Source organism: Saccopteryx bilineata, chromosome 5 (assembly GCF_036850765.1).
Source record: "Saccopteryx bilineata isolate mSacBil1 chromosome 5, mSacBil1_pri_phased_curated, whole genome shotgun sequence".
Classification (NCBI taxonomy): domain Eukaryota; kingdom Metazoa; phylum Chordata; class Mammalia; order Chiroptera; family Emballonuridae; genus Saccopteryx; species Saccopteryx bilineata.
In genome coordinates this window covers 222839865-222860659 of record NC_089494.1, presented here as the reverse complement: position 1 = coordinate 222860659, position 20795 = coordinate 222839865, and positions in this window count along the sequence as shown.

Below are 20795 nucleotides of genomic sequence, written 5' to 3'. Positions count from 1 at the left end.
TGGATAGTTCTAGGAATATCCATTTCTTCTAGATTATTGAACTTGGTGGCTATAGTTTTTCATAGTATTCCAGTGTGATTCTTTGTGCATCTGTGATGTCTGTGGCAATCACTCCTGTTTCCTCCATTTCTTTCTTTATTTAAAAAAGTATGTATTCAGTTTTGTTTTTTTTAATAGGTGGTTACCATTAAGCTATTGAGAAAAAAGTTTTATATGTACAAAAGTTCTTTGTCTTGTAAGTACTTTTGCATACTATCCTCCTTTGCTACTTCATATCTTTATCTTCTCCCCTTTTATGTTTTTGTTGTTACAGATTATTGTTGTTAATAATGTAAGCTTGTTGAAGCTTTTACTTTTAGTTTTGTATTGTTTTGTTTCTTTGTCTCTGGTGGAATAACCACCTTGAGTATTTCCTGCAGTGGTGTTTTCTGGTAATAAATTCCCTTAGCTTTTCTATTTTTGTAAAAGTTTTTATTTCTCTTTTATCTTTGAAGGATAGTTTTGATGGATATAGTATTTTTGGCTGGTAATTTCTCTTTTAATATTTTGAATGTTAAGGTTCACTTTCTTTAGGCAAGTAGAGTTTCCACTAAGAAGTCTGATAGTAATGTATTGGTTTTCCTTTATATGTTCTGTTCTTCTTTTCCCTAGCTGCCTTGAGGAATCTTTCTTTGTCATTGATTTTTTTATTGTTTTATGCAATGTGCCTTGGAGAAGACATGTTTGGGTTGAGGTATCTAGGTGTTCTGTTTGCATTTTAGATTTGAATATCTAACTGTTTCCATATGCTTGGTAAATTTTCATCAATTATTTTCTGAATAGGCTCTCTATTTACTTCTCCTTTACTTCTTCTGATATACTATTATTTTTATATTGCTTATTCTGATGAAGTCAGACAATTCTCATAGAGCTCTATTATTTTTTTAAATTTTGAGTCTCTATCTTCTTCCTTCTGTATCATCTCTACTAACTAGCCTGTCTTTGATGTCACTGATTTTATCCTTTATCTAGCCTGTTCAATTAGCCAAACTTGCTAGCTCATTTTTTCAATTGATGTATTGAGCAATTCATTTTTTTAAAGTTATATCTTTGGTGAAGTTCTCCTTTTATAATTAATTTGTTTTCTGAGAACATTAAATTGCCTTATAGTGTTTTCTCACATCTTTTGATTATTTTCAGAACTTTAATTTTGAATCCTCTATTATTTAACTCCAAATTTTTCATGTGACTGAGATTGCTTCTGAAGATTTTTCATTTTCTTTCTGAACTGCATCTGTTTCCTAGTTAGCCACGGTATTAGTTTTTTTCTGCCTAGATGGCATTTGAGAGTGGTATTTTAGGAACTCAAACAAAAAGCAACAAATTAAAAAATAAAAACAAAAATAAGGAAGCTAAAAATTAAAAATAAATTAAAATAAAAGCAAAATACCACAAGAAAGAAAATTAAAAAAAAACAAGAAAACAAAAACAAAATTTAGTATCAAGATTAAAAAAACATGAAAAAACAAAACAATAATGTGATATTGCACTTGCAAGATATTTTTCTAATGTTTTCCTGTAGGTGCTGCTGGATTACAAATTTTACTCTGTAAAATCCCCAGGCTGAGCCTGGCCTGTGGTGGTGCAGTGGATTACATGTCGACCTCGAAATTCTAAGGTCGCCGGTTCGAAACCCTGGGCTTGCCTGGTCAAGGCACATATGGGAGTTGATGCTTCCAGCTCCTCCCTCCTGTCTCTCTCTCTCCTCTCTCTCTCTCTCTCTGTCTCTCTCTTCCACTCTCTCTCCTCTCTAAAATGAATAAATAAGATAAAAATTAAAAAAAAATCCCCAGGCTGACTTCTGCTGAGAAGTGATAGTGGTAATGATGGAGGCAGGGTGTGATTCTGATGATTTTGTGGGTCATGTTGTGAGGTTTATTGTTTTCTTTGTAAAAGTAATGTCAGGCCTCTGCACTCCTCCCCACATCCCAAAGGGCCACAGACCAGACAAGGAATAGCCCTGTTTTTTAGGGGAAACTGTAATTATGCAGATTTCATTCTGAGGTTGCCACTGTTAATCTCTTTATATTGAGAGGTAAGGGGGGCAGGATTTGGGAAGCTGGAGGGGTCACACCTTTTTCTCTGTTCTGAGTGCAAGATGCAGGCAGATCACAAGTGCAAAAGCAAAGTCCCTGACCTCAGTTGCTGCTTTGGTTTCACACTTCTTAATTGCCTCCAATTTCTCCTCTCCTCCTAAAAGGAGAAACCCATACACTTCAGGTTTCTCCCCTCTTTGGAGCCCTGACAAGCTAATACCCAGTTTCTCCCCACTCCAGAGCTCTACCCAAGTGCTCCTTATCTTTTTCACTACTGTCTCTACCCTTCCCACCCTTCTTTGATTGAATGTGTGGATCTTTCAGGCAAGGCCTATGAGCCCAGCTGGGGTTCCTTTACTGAATTATAGCTGTTCAATTTGTTGAAATTTCAAGGGGAGAGGTTATCTCTCAAGGTTATCTCTCATGTCACTATTACTCTGACATAATTCCATACTTTTAATAATTAAAGTCTCCCTTATGATCATAAGTGATGTCTTTTCTACTTAGTTGTTCATGGAGGGCACCTCCCCATACTCTTTGTACAGGATTAAAAAGGAGGTAGTCAAGTGTACTCTGCCAACACGATATGACCTAACAGTGGCATGTTCTGTTTCCAAAATATACATCTAAAGTAAAATTTAGAGTGACAATTTAATTTTTTTTTAAGTGAGAGGAGGGGAAATAGTGAGACAGACTCCTATATGTGCCTGAACTGGGATCCACCCAGCCACCCAAATGTGGAACAATGTTTGAATTGACCAAGCTATCTTTAGCACTTGGGACTGATGCTCCACTGTCTGTGAGATGGGAAGACAAACAAAAAGAGGAGAGGGAAGGAAAGAGAAATAGATGGTTCCTTCTCATGTGTGTCCTGATCAGGGATTAAACCCAGGAAGTTCACATGTAGAGCTGATGTTCTATCCACTAAGTAAACTGGCCAGGGATAACCATTTTAAGTGAATTATTATTTAGTGCATTATGGCCATAAATGTCAGTAAACCAAGTCCCCAATCCTTATTTATCAGTACATCAATATTAAAACTTTTATTATTAGCACCTGTTTAACACCTTTGTCTATCCTCAAATGGATATGAATTTAGAAAGGGGAGATGGATGTTTAACATTAAACCCAAAAATATCAAATTCATTGAGAAGTAGACAATAGTAGGAATTTCCTGAGCAAAATATTATTTACTACATGATCAAGTGGATGGCTTCATAATTAGTACTTTTATAAATATGAATCTTATATTTTTTACCTCAGTGGTTTGTAGCAATTCATATCAAAGCTGGATATCCACTTCTGTAGTTCAAATGGGTAGTATTAGAAAGTACAATAGGCCATTCTCATTTCACCTGAATTTATCTGTGTATATATGTATTTTATATAAGCAATTTTGGTTGTAGGGGAAAGAGACACATATGGTGACTTCCCCAATAGGAAAGTGTTTAAATTTATTAATCAAATAAATGATGTATTCTTTATAAATATGCTGCCCTTATGGGTCAAGATTGAAAAAAAATATTATTTCAACCTTAAAATTTAAATCAAACTCATAAATTAAAGACAAGTGCTATTTTCTTAAAAATGAATTTTCCCAGAAAATCAACTACATTTTTATAAATATGTTTCTCTTCTTAATATCAAAACAGAAGTAGTTAATACCTTTTTATTTCTCATATATTTTATAAAAAAGAGTACTCCCTTGCTTGACTGTGATATAAACAATCCCAAAGGATCCAGAATAATTATATTTCTCTTCAATTTATAAGACTATAAAGGAAATTATCCTTTTATAATTATTGCTAAAATGTAGGTCATTAACAAACTTGGTCAGCTTTGCTGTGCTATCCAGTTTTATGAAAGCAACCACATTGCAGAAGAATTTAGGTGGCTGAAAGACACTGGGTTACTTGAATGTCAGTATCCAATTCCACACAACTTTAGAATAGATATCAAGTTTTCCAACATGTAGAGATTTGGTTTAAAATCTTTGTCAGGTGTTCTCAGCCAAACGGAATGACTCCAGACCCATGAATGACTATGCAATAGGGCAGATAACCAAAGTGTGGAAAAAATTCAAGATAACCAACATAAAAGCCATTGCTTAATTACATTAGTATTCCTGCTCTACTTATTTTTCACTGACATTGTTAAAGCCAATGAATTTTCTCCTGCTTAAACTACAATAAAACAAGGAAAGGCTACTTTCTTTTCAAGCAATCTCAAAAGTTAATAGACAATGATTACATCAGCTCCTTAAATAGAAACTTTTTCTCACCATCCTATTGTAAAAATGTCCAATAAGCATTTCTAGTATGAGTTCTTCTAAATGTGGTCTACACTACTTCAAATTACCTTTCAGATTTTAAATTTTCTATTTTAATTATTACCACTATTATCATTAATACACAATTATTAAGGGGGTCACTGTGTATAAAGTGTTATAGTCTTCTGTGTCATTTGGCTTCCTTTTGTTATAAAAAACAATGCATTTAAAATAAGTCATGGGTTTTCTAGGCAGTTCCACATCATACTATCCCTACATAGAACTTTCAGTTCTTCCCTGTTATTTCTTCATGATATGACAGTTTCTCATGTATTATAGCTTCTTGGAGATATTTCATATTTTTGTTCTTTTGGCTCCTGTCACTTGCTTGACACAGAATTTCTAAATCAAAATACTATACTGCATATTAGTGTTTCTCACAGGAGAATTTTTTTGGTATTTTGGGTGAGACAGTTAATCTTTATATAGGAATGTTCCTATTAATATAAAAATGTTACTATTACTAATGCTGACCAGACACTTTTGTTATGTATACCTTTAAATGCAACATTCCCCAAATTTCTTCATTATTTTCCAAATGCCCTTCAGGAGAGCAATGCCATTCTTGCTTGAGAACTATTGCATCTGCACATAAACTAAATCACAAGCCAAGTTCTAGTCTTATACTGAAGATGTACATACTCCAAAACCCATATATTGCTATTTAATAGACTCTGAGGTTATTTCTACTGACATATTTTTTAAAGCCTGTTATATTTTGCAAAACAAAACAAAACAACAAAAAAACCAAACAAACATATACTGTCTGATTGAATAGTTACTTATCCAAATTCCTCAAATTGGGAAATCTTGCTTCATATTGCAACAATAGCTTAACACTAAGATTGTTTCCCCTTGAGAATCTAGGTACAAGGAAAATAATGTTACCAAAATTAGCAAAAGAATGTTTGTACCAACTGAAGTTATATTAAGTATATTTAATAAATTTATCTTTTAGAGTTTAATTTTTCCAACCGTTAAAAATTATAAAAGTTGATAATGGGAGAGCTTTAAGTAATAGCCAAAAGATTCAGGTACTCCTTGTGCCCTCAGACATCTTTTCTTTACAGTAATAAGGTTATCTATCAAATTTATGGCAGACTTAACGATCATGTATTTATTAGCAAGGAACACCTGAAAGCTTTTAAAGAAGAGTTATCAAATTAGTAATTTAAATGCAATTATAATAGATGATACAACATAAATACCTATCTTATATTTGCAATAAAATAATAAAGTATATTAGAAGTTGATGTTTAAGAACAAATTTTTGAACTAGTTTATGTGAGCTCTAATCCATGTTTTAACTCTCAGAAGATCTTATTGAGTTAATACTGCTCTCTCTCTCTCTTCCTGGTTTTCACTCTTTCTCTCAAATAAACAGAAATTATTTTTAATGTCATAAAAATATATTAATTTTTTTAGGATTATGCTGCCTCCATTGCATTTTAAAGTGTACTTTTTTTATTGGTAGACAAACAATATATTACTATAATAAAGTAGCATTATCAGCCCTGGCCGGTTGGCTCAGTGGTAGAGCGTCGGCCTGGCATGCAGGAGTCCCGGGTTCAATTTCCAGCCAGGGCACACAGGAGAAGCGCCCATCTCCTTCCTCTCTGTCTCTCTCTCTCTTCCCCTCCCGCAGCCAAGGCTCCATTGGAGCAAAAGTTGGCCTGGGCGCTGAAGATGGCTCTGTGGCCTCTGCCTCAGGTGCTAGAATGGCTCTGGTTGCAACAGAGTGACGCCCCAGATGGGCAGAACATTGCCCCCTGGTGGGCGTGCCAGGTGGATCCCGGTCGGGCGCATGCGGGAGTCTATCTGACTGCCTCCCCGTTTCCAACTTAAGAAAAATACAAATAAATAAATAAATAAATAAATAAATAAATAAATAAAGTAGCATTATCTAAACAAGGTACTGAATGTATTTTTTTATAATAAGAGGTCATCAAACATGCTTCATTACAGGGATAGAAATTACAGGACCATATATCTTTTTCTAATTTTTTGCTCATTAAGCAAACCTCTGATAAAAAATATGATTTTCCAATTACCTAAATACTCAGAAAGGTATGTGCTAAATCAATATTATATAAATTAGTGTTTAAAATATTGAAAATGTGTAAGTCTATTTATAAATGTGTTATATCCATTTTGATTTTTTAATCACAGTCTTGTTATTTTGAGCAACACGAGTCACTTCCTAAAGCTTAATGGAGTTGAACATTCATATCTAAAATTTGAAAACCAAAGCCAATTATCAATGTCAATGCCATACAAATGACTTGAGATGGTGGAAGGACAAGACATTTCAACCCATCACCAAACACAAATTTTTTTTTTATTTATTCATTTTAGATGAGAGAGAGAGAAAGAGAAGGGGGAGAAGCAGGAAGCTTCAACTTCCATATGTGCCTTGACCAGGCAAGCCCAGGGTTTTGAACCGGCAACCTCAGCATTCCAGGTTGACGCTTTATCCACTGTGCCACCACAGATCAAGCAAACACAAATTTTTAATGTGGACAAGTGGTATTTTCTGACCTGCTAGGACAGTTATGTAAATGAGAGTCAAGCTTTTTATCTCCACCTCTGACATCTCTAAACCTTGCATTTGAGGGAAACCCTGTGTCCATTATTTCACAGATCATTTTTCATTGCACTCACTTTCTGTGGTCAGAAAGGACATATTTTTTGAAATACACAAAGTATTCACATTTTTTTGTATCAGATGGGAAAACTTTTCTTCATTTCTCATTCTCAGACTTTGTCTTTAGAATCTAATGATTCAAATGAAAGTAAAGTTATTGTCGGGAGAGACTTGTTTCATTTCATTTAGTTATTAAGAATTAATCTGTCTGTTCAATTCATGTATTGATAGCTGCTCTATTTAAGATATGATCAAACAATATAAATCAGAACTCAAACAATATAAATCAGAAACCAATTTCAATTTTTGATGTCCACATTGAATTACAGTAGTAAATCTAAACAAAAATTTTACTTGTTTATATATCACTTCACCCATTAAAATGTTACTACAAGATAGAAAGATATTTTTCTATTTTGTTGATAAATTATTTTTCTCTCCCCTTCAATAGTTATTATCTGTTGTTAATTTAATTACAGGTATTCATATTAGATCCCATATGATGTATTAAGTTATATGTATTTTAAATATATGTAGAGTCAGAACCTAAAATTAACTGTTCAGGAAGCTGAGCTAAAAAAACAGCTACACAAATTATATTTTGGCGATAAAAGAAAATATCTTAAATTCATGCTATAATCGACTAAATTGAATATGCTGAGTAACTAACCAAAATCTTGGGAGATTAATACAAGAGGTTTATAAAAATGCCTGCACTTATTTCCAATTAAGTAAACAGGTTGATTTATTTAAATGGCACAATATCATTTTATATAACTATTCAAGCTGCTGTTTATTTATATTACTAAATACTCATTTAAAAGATAGTATCCATGATTTCAAAATATTTTAATGAAATTAATAAAATAAAATCTAACTATAGTTTATTTTACATTGTCATGAATTAGAATTTCTATTTATAACACATATCAAAGAATTATCATTTTGCTTCTAGAATTTTATCTAAGTACACCTGAATTTATCTTACACAATAGCAGAGTAGTTCAAAGTCACTAGTTTATTAGACTCATAAAATGAAGGACAAAGAAGGTGCATCTCAGAATATTTAAGTCAATTTCAATAAATGAGTGAATTAATAAAGGAACCAACATATCAATCATGAAACTAAAAAGAAAAGAAGTGCACTAACATAATTAATAATCCAGCTCAAATATTCATCATTAGAAATGAAATAAAATAATTATTGACTCTGGTTTGAATCCAGACACCTTTTAAATTTGATGCTTTTATTAGCACATTAAAGCAGTCATTATTTACTCGAAACAACTGTCTATACACGACTATAAAACTTTTTAATTCCAATGCAGATATTGCAGGTGTGCATGTCTGTTGGATAACCTTCATAGCTGCATTAGCTAATTATATCTTAGTCTAGGCAGCACTATTCTGGAAATAATCATCAGGATGTGCAATATTATGTATCAACCTAGAAATAATACATATAAAAATCTTTTGAAACTATGCAGATTAAACTGTATTAAGACACAGATATTTCATTCACCTTATCTATCCTGAGAGACCATGGGCATTAGATTTTATATTAGCTAATTCAATATAGTGTCATAATAAAGAAGAAATGAATGAAGCAAAAATAAAAATTGTAAAGCTGAAAGAGTATTGACTGATTAGAATTTAATTTGAAAAGCCAGACTAAAATACTTATTTTTTAAATAAAATTTTGCCTCATTATTCTAATATTTATTTGATAATTACAGGATATACAAGTACCCTTTCAATATTTTATAATATATCATACATATGCTTGTATAAATTTATGCATTATATATATGTGTGTGTGTGTGTGTGTGTGTGTGTGTGTGTGTGTGTATATATATATATATATATATATATGGGTTTTTTGGAAAGAAAATTATTTTTTTTAATTTTAATTTTCCCTCTCCTTCTTCCTTTTACCAGTCCTACCAGGAATTGCCTTTAATCTCTTGTTGTCCACATAAACCACTTTCTATGAATACATCCAAATATTTGTATTCACATATGTATGTATTCACATTAAGACATATGCACTTATATGTGTTCCTATATGTGTTGTGAAGCTATACGTGTTCTGTTTCTGTATCTAGGTTTTTTCTCACTCAATAATACCATTAAAGATCATGTAAACCAACAGGTATAATAATAGAATATTTTTGTGTCTGTTACATACTTCCTGGGCATCAGTGCCATAAAGAGGAGTTCCTAAAACATCTGGCTGTGAATACCATTGGGGGAATAAGTAAAAGAGTAAAGAAAAGAACTGTGGGAGACCCAGGTGCTACAGGTCTTAAGTAAAAAGAAAAATACAAAACACAAAGTTAAGGTTAGACAAAGACATACACACAGAGCTAACAGAAGCTTTGTAAAACTATGCATAGACCAATTTTACTACTTTTTTGATTCTATTGAAATTTTGTATTTCTAAACATAAAATATTTTGTTCTATAAGGAAATTAGTGGAGAAATGTTTAATCATATTATAAATAATAAAAAGCACTTTTCAAAAATCACCAATTAATCTTAATTTTAAACTTATAAAATATATAAAATAAATTTCTTAACTATGATAAAAGCATTTATGAAACCCAATAGAGAATCTCATTCTAATTTGGAACCAATTAAAATAATTTCATTTTTCAGAAACACATAGAAATATCTGCTTTTCCCAAGATTTAAAATAAAAATTTTCAATAAACAAGTAGAAAGAAATATGTTCTTTTGTTGATAATTTTTATTAAATCAAATATAAGCTACCATCTTACATGTATAAAAACCACAGGAAGTGGAAAGGGAAAGTTTGCCAGGCCATGGGAGCAGCAGCTGGAGGAGGAGACTCCTGCTCCTTCTGAGAAGGAATCTCCATGAGTGGGGGAGGAGAATGAGAGGAAAAAAGACAGATGCAATAACTAAAGAACCACATTTCTTTCTGTTTGCCCCAGGATTTCAGCAAGAGATCTACTCATGGATCTGTGGACGTTTCTCACTTGAAAATTCCCTTACTGGGCCATCGATATACACGAACCCCCCACTGCAAAGCCTACACTTTCTTATTCTCAGCCACCAGCTTATTTCCCCTGCCCTGGGCACCCTTGTCATTAGCGGTGAGTCAGCTCAGATAACAGAAAACAAAAACATGTGATATTGTGCCCCCTTCCAGAAAAGAATAGTTCAGAGTTGTCAACATGTGGAATTACTAGAACTAAAGTGAACAAAACCCTCTCTAAATAAGAAATGTTCAAGGTCACAGGTAGATTTCATGAAACACTGTAAAAAATCATGGTAATATGGCATATGGTATCAAAAAAAAAATAATAATTCCCCAGTATCTGAGCTCAAAATTACAGACTGTTAAGATCTAACTAATAAAGAATTCAAATTAGCTATTCTAAAGAAAATCAGTAAGATATAAGAAACTCAGAATTGCAATTCAACAGACTCAGGAATAAAATTGGTGAAAAAAGGGAATGCTTTACCAAAGAGATTGAAATTATGAAAAAGCACAAAATAACTCTAGAGCTTAAGAACTCCAATGAAATAAAGACTGAAATAAAAATATTAGAAATAAAGCAGATGAGATGGAAGAGAGAATAAGCAATCTAGAGGATAGAAATTTGAAAATAATTTATATAGAAAAAGAGAGATAACTAAGATTTTTCAAAAGTGAATAAACACTACAAGAGTTTTAAGTCCAGTAAGAAAGTCTATCTAAATATACTGTGTATGGTAGTATAGATTTTATTGAAAATAATAAAAATAGATCAACCATATGATTCAACGGTTTACTTCCAGATTTTTTTAAAATTTTATTGATTTATTGATTTTAGAGGGGGGGGGGTGAGGGAGCAAGTGGAAGAGACAGAAACATTGATCTGCTTTCATTATTAACAGGGATTGAGCCACAACCTCTGCATATCAGGACAGCTCCAAACAGCCAAGCCACCCAGGCAGGGTCATTTCTAGATATTTATGCAAAGAAAATAAAAACATAAACACAAAATGATGTATGCACCCTTATGTTCTTTCCAACATTATTTACATTATCCAAGACATGGAATCAACTTAAGTGTCCAACAATGGATAAATGAATAAAGAAAATGTGATATATGTACACAATGGAATATTATTCAGCCATATAAAAGAATTAAATTTTGCCATTTATGACAACATGGATGGATCTTAAGGACATTCTGTTAAGTGAAGAAGCCAGCAAGAAAGACAAATACTATATGATATCACTAATATTTAAAATTTAACTAAACTAAACAAATAAACAAAAAGCTGAGCTCATGAGTACAGAGAACAAATTGATGGATACTGGAGGTGAAGGGATAAGGAAGTAAAAGTTGCATAAAAATTGGTGATAAGGCCCTGGCCGGTTGGCTCAGTGGTAGAGCGTCAGCCTGGAGTGCAGGAGTCCCGGGTTCAATTCCTGGCCAGGGCACACAGGAGAAGTGCCCATTTGCTTCTCCACCCCTTCCCCTCTCCTTTCTCTCTGTCTCTTCCCCTCCCGCAGCCAACGCTCCATTGGAGCAAAGTTTGCCGGGGCGCTAAGGATGGCTCTGTGGCCTCTGCCTCAGGCGCTAGAATGGCTCTGATTGTGGCAGAGCGACACCCCAGATGGGCAGAGCATCGCCTCCTGGTGGGCATGCGGTGGGGGGGAGGATCCCGGTCGGGCGCATGCGGGAGTCTGACTGCCTTCCCTTTTCCAACTTCAGAAAAATACAAAAAAAAAAAAAAAAATTGGTGATAAGGTTAAAAAGTACAAACTTCCAGTTTTTAAATAAATGAATAAATTAAGTCATGGCAAGGTACAATATGGTGATTGTAGTTAATAATGCTGTATAGTAAATTTGAAAGTTGCTAAGAGAATAAATCTTAAGTTATTATTACAAGAAAAAATATTTGTAATAATGTATTGTGATGGGTATTTACTAGACACATTGTGGTTACCATTCTGTGTTATATACACATAATAAATTATTATATTGTCTACCTGAAACTAATATAATGTTATATGTAAATTATACTTAAGTTTAAAAAAAAACAAAAAATAAAATAGAAAAATAAAATTTTAAATAATTCTTTATGTGTATCAATACAACGGAACAGAAACTAGAGCTCATTATTTTAATTTTTCCTTCAGTATATTTGTTTTTCTGAGTGGTATGTCTTACAGGATTCCTGCTTTAAATAACTAAACTGAAATGGTATGTCTTTCATGAGATTAACCAAGATGAGATTTGATAGTTTTAGTTTTGTAAGGAAGGATCTTTTATAGATAAATCTGTAACATATGCGGAATTGCTATGAAGATTAGATATAGATATATAAATATATCAATATAGCTATAATAACTATTGGCTTTAATAATTAAAGTTAAAGCACTGTATCATAAATACTTTGAATTCACTTGATAGTTCTTTTTATATAGTGATTTGGAAAATTAAGGATTTCAAAAACTAATAAAATTAATTTTACCACAAATTAAATATGAGCTCCCATCTTACATATGTATAAGGTCTACTGGAAAGTTCTGTCCATTTCTATCACAACAAGTTTCGACACATAAGCACATGTTTATTTGGCGCATGTGTGCCTCTCTATTTTTATCACTTAATGTATATATACTGACATAGCAAATTAACTAAAACAAAGTTGATTCACGTTAGTCTTATGTGTGAAGTGATAGTGTACCCATGGCTACTGATAAAGTTCTTTTATGCCACTGTAATTTTTATGAATTTCAACAAGGAAGGAATACTACAGAAGCATGTCTGTTGCATCCACCATATTCCCCAGACTTAGCACCCTCCGACTATCACTTGTTTTTGTACTTACAAAATTTTTTGAAGGGCAAAAAATTCAAAAATGAAAAAGATATCAAACAAGCACTGGTTCAATTTTTTGCATCAAAAGATAAAACATTTTTCAAAAATGGGATATACAAATTGCCCTCACACTGCCAAGAAATCATTAACAATAATGGCAATTATATTATTTAATAAAGTTTATTGATGGTAAGAAAATTTGTATTTTGTTTTATTCCAAAAATGGACAGAACTTTCCGGTAGACCTTATATATAATCATATATAAAATACACAAATATATTATATATTTTACATACATTATCTCATTAAAAGTTCTTAAAATTTTCTAATACAGATACTATAATTCTTATTCACATATTAAAGTACACACACTCAATGCAAATCTATAGTAACATAACATGGTCATATACTATTAGTTAATGTAATTCTACTACAAAAATAAAAATAATATCATAAACAATTACTGTATTTTAGGAATTGTGCTAAAATTTTCTACCTGCACTTTCTCAACTAATATTAATAAAAATACAAAATAATAAAATAACATGCATTTCTGACTACACAGTTCACCAAGCTATTATATATATCAGAGATGGAATTAGAGTTTTACTCTTGTGACTGTAAGGCCCATACTTTTTTCAAGATGTGCAATGTTTACAAACATCTGCTCCTTGATCTCAATCAGATGTCATGCATAGCATTTAGAAGTACAGCTGGGTGAAATATTATACAAATTGCATGTACTATGTGCAGTTATATAAAACAGTTCTTTTTTTTTTTTTTTTTGTATTTTTCTGAAGCTGGAATCGGGGAGGCAGACAGACTCCCGCATGCGCCCAACCAGGATCCACCGGGCACACCCACCAGGGGGCGATGCTCTGCCCATCCGGGCGTCGCTCTGTCATGACCAGAGCCACTCTAGTGCCTGGGGCAGAGGCCAAGGAGCCATTCCCAGCGCCCGGGCCATCTTTTGCTCCAATGGAGCCTTGGCTGCGGGAGGGGAAGAGAGAGACAGAGAGGAAGGAGAGGGGGAGGGGTGGAGAAGCAGATGGGCGCCTCTCCTGTGTGCCCTGGCCGAGAATCGAACCCAGGACTTCCGCACACCAGGCCGACGCTCTACCACTGAGCCAACCAACCAGGGCCTATAAAACAGTTCTTTTAAAATACCTATATATATACTATTCAGCTGTAAAAAAAGGAAGGAAATCTTACATTTTGCAATAGCATGAATAAACCTGGAGATTATTATGCTAAGTGAAATAGCCAGACAGGAAAAGACAAATACCATATGATCTCACTTTTATGTGAAATACAATAAACAGGATAAACTAACAAAACAGAAAGAGACTCATAGATACAGAGAACAGAATTATAGCTGTCAGGGTTTGGTAGGCTGGGTAAAAATGATGAAGAGATTAAGCAAAGCAAAGAAAAACTTACAGATACAAACAACAGTGTGGAGATTGCAGGAGGGAATGGGTGTGGGGGTAGGTGGAGGAGTGTAGGGGATAGATGGTGATGGGAGGAGACTTGACTTGGGTGATGAACACACAATGTATCAATAGTATACAGTTGATGTATTGTAGAATCATGCACCTGAAACATGTATCATTTTATTAACTAATGTCACCCCAAAAATTCAATAAAATATTTTAAAAAGTAAAATAAAAAACCTATATCAAAAAGGTATGTTAATAATGACTAAGAACTAGATGTTAATTCTGGTCTAAATATATTAGATTATTCATTATATGTATGTTTCTCTTATTTAAATTTTGTTTTTGGGAAATTCATTATGCTTTCCTTTCTTTAAATTTTTATTTTTGAATTCTTTTATTTCCAGGTTTAATAATACTAAAGGAATAAAAGTGAACTTTGCTAGTAAAAGGTTATATTGATTTAATTTAAGTGCAAATTTCACAAGCATCTCAGCTTAGGATAATAAAATTAATCATTTCTACAATTATCTGAAAATTTAAGACCTACATAGGAGAGTAAAAATTATGTAACTCATGAAAAAGCTTACACTCGTTTGAACTTTATTTTTTAAAAATCAATTTATTTTCATTGCTATTCAAGTTAATATTATTGCAGGTTTCCTTGATTCACATGAGATATTTGTCTTTCCTTCACACTTTTATGCTTCTTTATTTAGCAAAAGCTGGATTAAAATGCAAACTATCTTAAGACATTTTAACAAGAAAACCTTAAAAGGTCACTCAAGTAGCCTTCTTCCAATGTTTCTTGTAAAAGCAATTCTTCTTGTGTATGAAGATGTACTCTTTGTTAGTAATTCTCTTTTATCTATTCCAATTAGTTCTCCATTTAGAATTAGGACAACTTTTTGTGGTACAAAGTAATCTGGCAACATGCAGATTCATCATTTTTAATAACACAAAATAACAAAATTATGTTTTGCTAAGAAGACACAATTTTCACTACTGAATCATAATTCAACTATGTTGGTGATTTTCAATGGTAAGTTATCAAAGATATGAGGAAAAACACTCAAAGTACTACTTGAACACTATAAATAAACTTGCATAAATAAAGAGAATATTGGTGACCTGAAGGGAGTCCTTTCTATTCTTCAACTGAGGATTGATCAATATATTTGTGTAAAGAAGCTACCTAAGGCCATGAGAACACTGCCAGGAAGATTTGGATTATTATTGGAAGATTTCATCATGAACAGTTACTAATCTTAGTTATTTTAATGCTTTCAGTGATCCATTCTAAACCACTTGAGCCCAGATCAAAAAACCTACACTGACTTCTTCCCACTGAAATATTAGATGGTTTTATTCTCTGTTGCACTAGATCTTATAAATGCAGTTTTACTTATCATCAGGCTATTCTGGTGGTCTTTTGGGGTTTGATCATTTATATAAACATTAAAATAATCATTCCCCCCATTAACTCTTAGTTTATTGTTTAATTATTTTATAATAAAGCTATAGTATGTAGACCTTGGCTAATATTTTTATTCTTCATAATAACTTACTTGGAAAAATATATACCTTTTAATATTTAATATTTATATTATTTTTTTCAAAGTTAAATGGAACTGTTTTACTAATTTTAGTTTATAACATTATTAAATTATACTCTGTCTAAAATTATTAAATTATACTCTGTCTAAAGTGCATGAAGCAGTCACTGAGCCAAGTAGTTGATATAATCAAATTTCAAAGTTAAAAAAAAAATTATGAACTCTGCTTCTGTGTATATCTATTACCTTTATGATTTTTTGGTTGGCTTTCTTTAAATAGGTTAGAAATTGTCTAAAAATTACATTAATAATTTTCATACAACATAGTCTATCTTCATGGAAAGTTGATATAACTTTATTGTCTTTTTTTAATATCTTGAAAAATTAGAAATAAATACAAACTTATTGAATAAACTATAAACTACCTGGAATTATAAAGAATTTATATTCTATCATCCAGCCATTATCACTGTCAGTATGTTAAAGTATACAGAATAAGTATAATATTGACCTCTATATAAACTGCTTTTTTACATAACAAATTATTCACCTCTATAATATTTAGCATTTTCTATACCAAATATTCAAAATACTATATGTGTATATAACATAATATATAATATGTAATCTATTGAGAATATACACATCTATTCTCAGTATTTTATATAGGATCTAAAATAATGATAACTTATATGTTATTATTTACTATTTTCATGTGAAGACCCAGGATTTTACAAGGACTAATATTGCCATTATATTAAGTCTAAATTCTTCCACTGAACTTTAAAATTAATCTATCGTATTATTCTTTATGTAATTGTATTATATTCACTCATATAAGCTGAGAACATGTGTCTAAATTCTCCTCATTTGGTAGTTCCAAGTTGGGGTGGGCGGTTACAGGAAATATTTTGTGATAAATATAATAGATCGAAGTATAGCTACAAACTTTCATGTATGTTATTATTACGGCATACATGAAGCCACAGCTGGGACCATATTTCTTCTTACTCCCCAGGATCTTCCTACAATCCTCTATAAGTAGGCCCTTTGAATGTTAAACTCCTAAACCAAGAAATGCAGCCTTCTCCCACAGAACCATCCAGCATACAAGTTGAAGGCTTGGTCTGACCAGACAGTGGCACAGTGATAGAGTGTCAGCCTGGGATGCTGAGAATCCACGTTCAAAACCCCAAGGTTGTTGGCTTGAACATGGGATCATAGACATGATCCCATGGTCACTGGCTTGGGCCCAAAGGTTGCTGGCTTGAAGCTCAAGGTCACTGGCTTGAGCCCAAGTTTGCTGGCTTGAACCCAAGGTTGCTGGCTTGAGCAGGGGTCACTTGGTCTGCTGTAGCCCCCTGGTCAAGCCATATATGAGAAAGCAATCAATGAACAACTAAGGTGCCCCAACTATGAGTTGATGCTTCTCATTTCTCTTCATTCCTGTCTGTCTGTCCCTATCTGTCCTTCTTTCTCTGCTTGTTGCAAAAAAAAAGGAAAATATACTCAGAATTCACCAAGGAAAAATAAGGATTTTAAAGTACAAATTTAGAGACTCTATAAGAGCTGAAGATAAATAAATAAAAAAGTAAATGTCTGTGGCACTTCTCTTTTTATGCCTTAAATATCTTAATCACTATTATTCCTATTTTCCATTTTAGATACTGAATTTAGATTTATGTTGTTTAACTGATTATTAGGTGGAATCATCTTTCAAATCACGCTGCTAGCAGAAGTTCACCAATAGCTAATTCATTAATTAATGTCTTAATTTTATTATAATGTATCCTTCAAAGTCAAACACTTCCTTAAATCAGAGTAAAAATTAACTAATTTTCTCCATACATTCAAATTGGTGGCAAAATGAACCCTAAAACAAGTTAATAAATGATTCACAGTTTGGCTTTTTAGTTTCAGTCTACTAAAGGTAAATATCTAAAAGATTTAATGCCTGAAATGAAACAAATTGGAGGAATTTCACAAAGGACTAAAAAGAGCTTTTTAAATATATAGTGTTATAAAACAAAAATAAACTAAAGTTATCATAAGGTGCAATTGTGTTATCCTTAGATCATGGCGAACATCTCCCAACTGCTCCTCTAAAATCTATATGTGCCTTTTAAGATCAATTCATGCACCAATTTTAATGCAAATTTAATGATGCCACTCTCCTACTTAAAAACCATTCGATGGCTTGCCTTTTCTCTTTGGACACATTCCAAAATCCCTAATGTGGCTGTTAAGTTCGTGGTTATATCCACACTGTCTTATTTTTCACAATTCTTCTTTCAGTGATAATCTGTTCTTACGATTACTAAATTTCTTCCAATCTTAGGGCCCTCCCAAATATTGTTTTCTGCCTTAAAACTTTCTCACCACCTTCTCTCTCTTCTGCCTATGTAGAAAATTTACTTCTTACCTCCAACTTAACCCTTACCTCAGACGAAGCCTCATGAACTTCTTGCATTTCATTATAACCCCGGTTACATGCCCTACATGTTGTATTTTTTTCCTAAAGCAACATTTTATTTCCTAATGTAACCAGTGTCCATGTTATTTTACTGATACAGTTCCAAGATTATATGTAAAACATAAAAGATAGAATGTAATAAAAAATGTTGAACTCATAAATACACTACCTAAACACCATTTGATATTCATTACAAAATTTATGCTCCATTTTAAGTTAAAATAAAGAGTTCTTGACCCTGGCCAGGTGGCTCAGTGAATAAAGCATTGACCTGGCATGCCAGAGGTCATGGGTTCAACCCTCAGTCAGGGCATGTAAAAGAAGCAATTTTAAGTGTACAATTAAATGAAACAACTAATTGAAACAATGAATCACTGTTTCTGTGTGTGTGTGTGTGTGTGTGTGTGTCTCAAATCAATGGAAACAAATTTTTAAAAAGTAAGCAATTCTTTATAAGTGATTCGTAAAATATTCTTTATTTGAAATAATTACTAGTCCTTAGCAGTTGGCTATGTAAAGCTATTGTTTTAGATATAGTCCTTGGTTAGAATATATAAAGATTACCAACACATTTCTAACTTGAATCAGGCTGCAACCCATTTACTCTGTGGCTGACTAGTACCTTACATTAAATAGTAAGCAGGGTTCTAAACAAAGTCACTCTCTACAAACTCCTAGCCATTGGCAGCTGATTCAATGTTTTCCCAAATCTCCAGGTTTTTCTTTGGTAATTTCTCAGTATCATTTATCATATGATTCTCTTTCTCTTTCTCTCTGTTTCTTTTATATATCTTTTTCTCCCTCTCTCTCTTTCCCTCTATCTATTTATCTAAATTAACCAAGTTAACCAAGTACCAATCAGTAACTAGCAACCTTTATTGGCTAAGCTTCATTTATCTTTTTTTTTTCCTTTTTTTTTGTGACAGAGACAAAGACAGAGCGAGGGACAGAGACGAGAAACATCAGTTCTTCGATGTGTCACCTTACTTGTTCATTGATTGCTTTCTCATATGTGACCAGTGAGCTATAGCAGAGTGACCCTTGCTCTAGCCAGCGACCTTGGGCTCAAGCTGATGAGCTTTGCCCAAACCAGATGAGCCATGAGCCTGTGGCCAAACCAGAGACCTCAGGGTTTTGAATCTGAGTCCTCTATGTCCCTGTCCAATGCTCTATCCATTGTGCCACCACCTCATCAGGCTTATTAATCTTCTTTTTTTAATTTAGTTTTATTTATTTATTTTATTTTTAATTTTTCCACAGTTAGAAGTGGGGAGGCAGTCAGACTCCCGCATGCACCTGACCAGGATCCACCCGGCATGCCCACCAGGGGCAATGCTCTGCCCATCTGGGGTGTTGTTCTGTTGTGTCCAGAGCCATTCTAGTGCCTGAGGCAGAGGACATGGAGCCATCCTCAGCTCCTGGGCCAACTTTGCTCCAATGGAGCCTCGGCTGTAGGAAGGAAAGAGAGAGAACAAGAGGAAAGAGAAGGGGAAGGGTGGAGAAGCAGACACTTCTCCATGTGCCCTGACTGGGAATTGAACCTGGGACTTCCACATGCCGGGCTGATGCTCTACTGCTAAGCCAACCAGCCAGGGCTACTTATTTTCTTTTTTATGCACATCTGTTGCCCAATGTGTGAGGCTGCAGCCAGGCGACACCTCTACATTGCCTTGTAGGGCAGGTAGAGCTTGGGATTCTGCTTCCCATTGGAATGTATGTAATGGGGAAAGTGTTCATACCTGGCTACTGCCTCCATGGCACAGCAAGAGGCAATGGACCCAGGAGATCGGTCTTAATGTGAAAAGGCTTGTGATCTCATCACCATAACTCCAGACTGAGTAGGCATCTAATTAAACATATATCTAAGCATTGAAAATAATTAATTCTAGAGACCTCAGAAAGTAGGCTTCTTTACCTTTTCCCTCTATTACAGTCCAGAACGCCAGTATGTAACAGAAGGGAGGTTTTCCATGGTGACCCGGATTTTACTTCTGGTTGCCTGGCATTAAGACTGTCACTCAGGGAATGTATTTTGGTCCCGTGGCCCTGGTGGTCAGGGGACTCACATTCCTGTGTTCTGTGTCCAGCTACCACTTCCAGGGAGCGCACAGACAGCAGACTGAATCTATAGACCCAGTATTTCTATGAAAGAGGCTTATTTTTCTTTCCTGAAGCTTTGCCCTGGGTTTGGCATACATGGCCTAATGCTGTGCTCTCTGGGCACATAGACCCGCTCCCACCACATTTGCACTTGCCCTCTGCCTCACTACAGCATGCCAGTATCTCACACAGGAGCTTATACACCTGTCTGGATAATATTGTCAAATTTTGCAACTACCAGCTAGAACAGGCGTGGCCAACAGTTTTTGCCCCTGGGCCAGATTAGAAAGAAAACTTTTTTCACGAGCTGGACAAAATATTAAAATGAAAAAGT